General features: G+C 37.4%; 1 long non-coding RNA gene across 1 annotated transcript in view; it reads left to right on the top strand.

Moving 5' to 3' along the window:
* Window positions 1–208: 208 nt before the first annotated feature.
* LOC129152051 (uncharacterized) overlaps window positions 209–8,196 on the top strand; it is a 96,695-nt gene continuing 88,707 nt past the window's right edge. The window contains exon 1 of the long non-coding RNA XR_008558785.1: window positions 209–297. This is a non-coding gene — a long non-coding RNA (uncharacterized LOC129152051). The remainder of the gene's footprint in view (window positions 298–8,196) is intronic.

Raw genomic sequence — 8,196 nt, 5'->3', positions numbered from 1 at the left:
CTTTCGTTTATCTGTTACCACAGCTGCTACTTTCACGCTACAATAGCAGAATTGAAAGAAAGCAAAGGAAAAGAGAAGAAAAGAGAGGGAAGCAAAGGTTCTCTTTTTCTGTAGGTTAACAGTACCTGTAGGATAAACACCTGAATGGCCCAGCAGTTCTGTACTTAGGAGTCTTTTTCTTTCTTTCTTTCTCTCTTCCCCAGATTCCTACCATCCCATGAAATTGGAACTTCAGCCTTTTAATGGGAAGACGCTTCTGCTCTCCTTTCATTGATCATTGGCTTATTCTAATAAGAGGTATGTGGTTTCAGTGCCATCCCTCTATTCACATTTCTCTGTTAAAATTACACATTTCTTGGTTTCTTCTACTTTTTGGAGAGCACAGAGTCTGACATAAGGTAAGATCTTCCATATGACTTATTTGTTGTATGTCTGCTATGAAGAACCAAATCTGCCCACATGAAAGTTCAAAGATTAATTGGGGTGGGGGGGAGGGTTTCATATTATTAAACTTGCCTTTTGCATTTAGTCAAACCCAACTTTTTCAATTAGGTCTGTTAATAATATTCAAAATGACTGATACTTGATTCCTATTGAATGTTATTCAAATTACTCAGCTGATTGAAAATTTGGAGGGAATAGAGGAATGGATCATACACACTTTAACTCCAGCACCTTTGGTGTTGACCAGGAATCTCCCTGTGTCCCAGGCTTGGCAAGGAGGAATTTTGCTATCAAATAACTAATGCTACCAATACTTGGTAAACCCAATGTGTAAGTGAATAAAAAATTTAAATAGAGAAAAATGACACTTGTCTCCATATAGGCACTCACTGTCCAGCTCAGAAAAAAAAAAATTTTTTGTGTGGAAACATTGAGAAGATAGCTACAGCTCTCTAGTCCATCACTCATGTCCAGACTGGGGGATTAATTACTTGATCAGAAAAGAAAAGAGGTCTTTATGAATGTATGGCCTAAGCACTACTTAGTTCTCCCTTTATGACTTGCTTTTCTACACATAGACAAAGGTTCTCTCTTCTCTTACTCTCATATCCATGAGTTATACAAACTTGGGTCAGGACCCAGACTAGAGTCTTATGGGCTCAAGAGCATACTCTGATTGACAAGTGAGAAGAAAGCCAGAATTATTTATGTGGCAGCATGAGAAACCTATACTCATGACTAGTTCATTCCATAGTTTATATGTAAAAGATGGGAAGACAGGGTGAGTATCATGCATGAGCGACATATGCAGGTGTAGAGGGTCTCATGATTAGAAGGTCCCAGTGCTTGGTTTAATGTTCTGCTATTACCATCTTGAATGTCTTAATTATTTAAATAAGAAATCTGGCAATTTCATGTTGCACAGGGTCCCATCAGTTATCCTTCAGAGAGGTATTCAAATTCACTGCTTGTCAAGTTCAACCAGAAATAAAGGTCATTTTCATTTCTGTGTTTTTCCCATGTATATTTTCTGATTGCTCCATTACTCAACTGGAAAAAACTAGATATTTCCCTCTTGAAGGAAGAGTTAGCTAGAAATCTCAAGTTAAGCAGTTTGCTGAAATAGAACATCAAATGTCTGTCCATGAATATCTTTCCATGGACTCAGACTTTTAAAAACCACATGTCTTTAGGAGGAAACCACAGCTCTGCTTTTATAAGGTCATTCAAGGACTGGACTTCTTTTATTTTGCTACTTTGCCATTTCATAAGGCATTATCCTTGATCCAATGGTTGAAACTGGCACCCTGCCATGTATACATATCTACTCACTAGAGGCCCATTGCAGGAAGATTCCTGCAAGAATAGGGCTTCCTGCAGTGGTCTCTGCTGCCCTGCCTGCTTCCCTCCCATCTCCGCAGCTTCACTCCCTTCTGCAGCGCTTAACTTCCTTCTGCACTGTCTTCAGTCTTCGCTCTGGGCCTGGATATGCAAATAAACCACCATCTTGGTTGGGTTAATTTGCATATTCTCTCCTGATTGGCTGGTGGGCGTGGCTGGTGTGTGTGGCTTGTGGGTGTAGCGGAGGTATGGCCAATTTGCATGTTTCTCTTTATTAGATAGGATGGGATAGAAAAAGAGGATGTCTTAGGACAAAAAGCTTCATTTTAAAAGAGGTAATCTATAAATTGCACGTGTGACATTTTCTCAAGATATCCTTTTCCCTAATTAACCAATGAGGCCATAAGTAACTATGAGGAGAAATAGCAACCCCACTTCATGTGTCAACTGAAACTTTCGGGGGAGAGGAGGAGAAAGAGAAGTAGGAAGAAGAGGAGGAGGAGAGGAGAAACCATATTGGGGTTACAACTAGTAATACAATATTTCTAGTGTTATTAGTGTTTATTGTCACTAGCATATATTTCTAATAGGGTACGAAATACATAAAGCATTTAATATGTAAAACATCCTAGTTAATTCTTAGCTAAACTGGAGTCATCATTCATGACTTTTGGTCAAACTTGTTCAGCTGTGATGAGATTATAAAACAACCCTTGTCAGACCAATCTCCTCTTGTTTTTGTTCAGATAATCTCATCTGCAGAAAATTTATGGCCAGTTTGATAGTAAGTTATAAAATTGTAACACTTTGGCCAAATAGGATAAGAGATATCCTAAATTCTCTAGAAATGTTCAGAGCAATTCCAGATGTTTTGTAGAAGCATAACAAAGCAGGAATATCTATTACAATATAGGATTTTGAGAAATGTATGCTTTTTTCTCTGTTATACATAATGTTGAGAAGATATAATCCACAGTACTGAATACAGTATAAACTAAGATATCTTGGCCTGGTGATTAATATTTATATCGGATACTTACAATGAATTGATTCAAAAGGTTCAAATTTTAAGAGTATCAGGCTTGTTGGATATAAGAAGAAAACAGTAATTTAAAGATATGAAAGGTATTTTATTAAGACAAAATAAAGCAACACAAATAATCGAACACAATGGGCTACTAGTATAAACCGAATACAGCAATTGACGTCAGTGCTATCAATAGCTGTACTATAGTGTGAAATAAAAATTATAACTTGGAAATATGACAATATTTTCTCAGACATTGTAAATTGCGAATAAACTCTCTTTAAAGAGCAAACCCAGACTCAGATATTATCAACCTAAATTTTAAATTTGACCAAACTCTTTCTAAATATGGAAATTTCTTTATATCTCTCTGTCTATATGTAGTAATATTCATCTAAACTAAATGTTGCCAATTTCTCTAATGTGATATATGTTGCTTTTTATTTTATTACTAGAGGCCCAGTGCACGAAATTTGTGCATGGGTAGGGTTCCTAGGCCTGGCCGGCGATCAGGGCCGATGATGTTTCCCATCTCCCGGCCTCCCTGCCTCCTCCTTCCCTCACTCCCTCAGTTCCCCACTACCGCCCCCTGGTGGTCAGCACATGTCATAGCGAACGATCGAACTCCTGGTCTCCCGGTCAAACTCCCCAGGGGAAAATTTGTATATTAGCCTTTTATTATATAGGATTGTTTTCTATTCTTCCATATTGTTTGATTATTGTATGAGCTTATGGTACTTATGATAAAATTCAAACAATACACCAAGGTTTCTTGAAGTTTTTATTCTGAACAATAGGAATTAAAAGAATGATAATGTTCCTTTAACTTTCCTGTATTTTTTGCACTTTAATAATTAAAATTAAATTTATTAAAGTCATTGATCATATTGTTATTAAATTTTAAAAAAATAGTGCATATAGGCACTTGGCACTCTATGTACTTTATACCTTTATCATTAAATGCTCATAACAACTTTCTGCAATTGAAAATCTTGTCTCTCCTTTAGCAGTTAGAAAACTGAAGTTGAAAGAGATAAATATCTTCTCCAAACTTTTATTACAGATAAAATTAGAACATAGATATGCCTTATTTTGCCTGTGAGATCTGCACTTTGCATTTCCACTGAGTAAAGGAACCAATTAAATCAGTCAAACTGCAAATCTAGTTGTCTTCTCTGTACATAGCTTTAGGGTTGTGAAAGCAATTTTGATTTGTCATCCATTTCTAGTAAACAGAATTACCTTTCCCTTTTATTTATGCTTATAAAGAATGTAGGATAAAAGGTGTTTGGGGGAGATAAATATTAGCATTAACTGGAGTAGGTGAAGAGATTATAGGAAACATTTAAGTGTGATTTCATTTATAATGCTAGTGAATCAGCACTAGTGGCTTCTGTGTAGATGTTGAATGCTGTTCTATCCCATCTGGTTTGTGCAGATGATTATGGTTGGGGAATAAGAAATGATTTCAGTTCAAACCCCATTTTCCAAGATGGTTCCTATACCCTATAAGATAAACTTTTCTGCCAAAGTTTCTTTCATTTTTTCCCTCACTATTCTCTTCTCTCTTCTACTTTATCAGTAACTTTTCTTCCTCTGAGTGTATTTGGTTTGCAAGGAAGTCACTGTGTTCAGATCTTCTAAATAGAATCAAGTTGGCACTATTTTGGTTTCAGGGGAAGTTAAACCAGAATAGGTTGCCTGTCTGTAATTCATAGTATGTTGAAAAAGCACATAATGTGGAAATGATAATTAATTTCTTATGCAGCATGCTCAGGTCAAGGTTTTCTATTTCTTTTTTATTATTATTACTAGAGGCCTGTTGCAGGAAGATTCCTGCAAGAACAGGGCTTCCGGCAGGCTTCCCTCCCACCACCGCCACCTCTCCCGCCCCCCTCCCCGCACTTTCCCTGCCGCCTCTGCCCCCCACCCTCCACCCCACACTTTTCCTCCCACCGCCACCGCCCCCCCACCCTCCGAGCTTTCCCTCCCGCAGCTGCCGCCCCCCCTGCGCTTTCCCTCCCACCGCCACCACTGTGCAACACTTTCCCTCCTGCCGCTGCCTGGTGCTTTCCGTTCCCTCCCGCCGTCTCTATTCCCCACTCCATGCTTTCCCTCCCATAGCCACCGCCCCCCCCCCCTGCGCTTTCCCTCCCACCACCACTGCCCCGTGCTTTCCCTTCCACTGCCGCCTCGCACTTTTCCGCTGCCCGCCGCCGGCCCCGCCCGCACTCCCTCCCTCTTCCTTCTATGCTGTCTTCAGTCTTCACTCCTCCCTCCCTCTGTGTATGCAAATTAACCGCCATCTTTGTTGGGTTAATTTGCATACTCACTCTGATTGGCTGTGGGCATAGTGAAGGTACGGTCAATTAGCATTTTTCTCTTTTATTAGTGTAGAAGATTTAATCCTTACCTGAGGATGAGAGAGAGAGAGAGAGAGAGAGAGAGACAGAGACAGAGACAGAGACAGAGAGACAGACAGACATCGATCAGTTGCCTCTTCAGGAGCCCTGACCAGGATGGAACCGAAAACCTAAGTATGTGCTCTAACCAGAATTGAACTTCAACTTTTTTTGGTGTATGGGATGATGCTCCAACCGACTGAGCCACCTGGCCAGTACAAGTCAAGACTTTCATTATACTATAAAGAAACCAGAAAAGACATATCTGTGTTTGCATTTCCTTTATGTGTTCTAACAGTTTACCCTTACCTCTCAACATTTCATGGTTTTTCATTTAAGAGAAATTCCTTTTATTCAAAATTCCTTTTGTTCAAAATTATAAAATTATTTTTAAATATCCATTTGAAATGTCACACATAATTAAAAATAAATCTCTATAATTCATCCTCTTTAATTATACAGACTTTGAAGAGGCCTTTTTAATTTTCCTTTTTTATCAGAAGTTAGAAAAAGGAAAAAAGGGGAAAATAGTAATGATAGGGTAAAAAAAAAAGAACAGGTAGGGAAATTAAATTAAAGAGAAGGAAAGGAAGATAGGAGAAAGACAACAGAGATCTAAGCTTTACTCACCATTGAATATATGACCAGCTATATGCTAAATCATTTTTTTTTTTTTTTTTTTGGTTTGAGGCATTTCTGCTCTGTGATGTGTTAATGTAAATGTTTTATATTCAATCTTAAGTTATATATTTTTAAGAAAATTTTGGCTGGCTCAGCATATAGTTTTCATTTATCTTTTAGTTAAAATGTATGATATAGTTATGCATATCATATATTAAAGTATTTCAATAGGCTATTTTATCTACTTTTTATTTCTAAAATATAATTGCCATATTATTCGACATAATTTTATACTATTTTATTTTTAAAGGCATTGCTATTGGATTTTTTTAGTCATTAATGATTTATTTTTTAAATTATCAAAATTAGTCATGCTTTATATTTATTTTATTGTTTTCTTCAACTTTTGCTTTAATTTTATGTTGCTTTATAAAAAAATTAAAAATATTTTTTTCTGATCATTAAAATTTTCAAATATATTTTAAAAATTTAAACAGAAATTATCAACATTATCTAGATCAGTGCTTTTCAAACTTTCATATTTCCATGAAATATCTAGGTATCAGGTTAAGTGCACATATTGATTTACCTATCTGTGATGAGGTCTAAGTATTTGCATATCTAACAAGCTTCAATGTGATGATAATTCTGCTATTCTATGGACTGACATTGTGTAGCAAAGATTCTATACCATAATGTTCTGTCTTTAAATTCCTGTTTAAAAGTAACCTCTTGTTATATCTTATCGCATTGTATTCTTCCTTTAGTAAATTGAATTTTAGTAGGGAATTTCATAATATTGATATTGGATTTTATTAGCAATTATCTTTCTTATTTTTTTTACATAGTCATTAGATGCAGAATTCAATTTTTGTGTAGCAAGTGAGATTTTGTTAAAACCAAGTTACCAGATTGTGCAAATAGAAATAACAGAACACACAGTAATATAGGAACTTCAGGTAACTCATTTTTTCACATATATTGTGTCTCAAATATGCATGCAACAAAAAAACTCTTATTGTTGATCAAAAATTCAAATTTAACTGGTGTTCTGTACTTTATCTTGCAAACATACTTTAAAGTCTAATGAAGATATTGTGTAGTGAATTATGGACAACTGAAAATATAATTGTCTTTATTTTTAAAAATATTAAATCTAATTTAAACCTTTAATTTCTTATTTTAAAATTGTGTTGATATTCTTTATATCCTTAATTTTTTTCACTTTATCTAATGAAGAATAATATTTTTCCATTGTATATCTGTCAAAATATAATTATAACCTGATTTGCTTCAGGGTTTTCACTTCTTTATATTTTTGTTCAATAGTCTTTCATTTTTGCCATAATATAGTTATGTTCTTAGTTTTTTAAATACTGCACTTATATTCTTAATTTTTAAGAGTTGTATTTCATATAATATTAAATTTTTGGTTTGTATTTACTTGTGTTTGGGTATGATATTTGCCTAATGATCTATAATAAAACATTCTGTGATTTTTATTTATTTATTTATTATTGATTTCAGAGAGAAAGGGAGAAGGAGAGAGAGGTAGAAGTATCAATGATGAGAGAGAACCATTGATTAGCTGCCTCCTGCATGCCCCTACTGGGGATCAAGCCCTCAACCCAGAAATCAAACCATGACCTTCTGGTTCATAGGTCACTGCTCAACCACTGAACCACACCGACTGGACACATTCTGTGATTTTTAAAGCTGTGTTGCCCCATATACAGTATATCATCATTTTAATTGTATATAGGTGTTTTGACTTTTAATATTGGAATTTAGACAATTAAATGAAGAGTAGTATTAGCTACACTGGTTACAGTTTTTGTCATATTGTTTAACATTTTTACACTAGTGACCCAGTACACGAAATTCGTGCATGGGTGGGGGGGGGGTGGGGTCCCTCAGCCCGGCCTGCACCCTCTCCAATCTGGGACCCCTCGGGGGATGTCCGACTGGCATTTGAACATCCCTCTCACAATCTGGGACCACTGGCTCCTAACCGCTCATCTGCATGCCTGCCTGATCGCCCCTAACCTCTCTGCCTTCTGGCCTGCTCACCCCTAAATGTCCCCCACTGCCGGCCTGCTTGTCCCAACTGGTCCCCTGCCGGCCTGCTTCCCCCTAATTGGCCCCCACTGCCAGCCTGCTCACCCCCAACTGCCCCTCTGCTGGCCTGCTTGGCCCCAACTGCCCCCCCCCCTGCCGGCCTGCTCACCCCTAACTGCCCCCTGCCAGCCTGCTCAGCCCCAACTGCCTTCCCCTGCAGGCCTGGGTCCCCCCAAACTGTTCTCCCCTGCAGGCCTGGTCCCCTCCCCAACTGCCCTCCTCTGCCATCCCGGTTACCACTAA

This window comes from Eptesicus fuscus, chromosome 17, assembly GCF_027574615.1.
Source record: "Eptesicus fuscus isolate TK198812 chromosome 17, DD_ASM_mEF_20220401, whole genome shotgun sequence".
In the NCBI taxonomy this organism is placed as follows: domain Eukaryota; kingdom Metazoa; phylum Chordata; class Mammalia; order Chiroptera; family Vespertilionidae; genus Eptesicus; species Eptesicus fuscus.
Note: the sequence above shows the minus strand (reverse complement) of the source record. Positions and strands in the feature narration are given on the sequence as shown.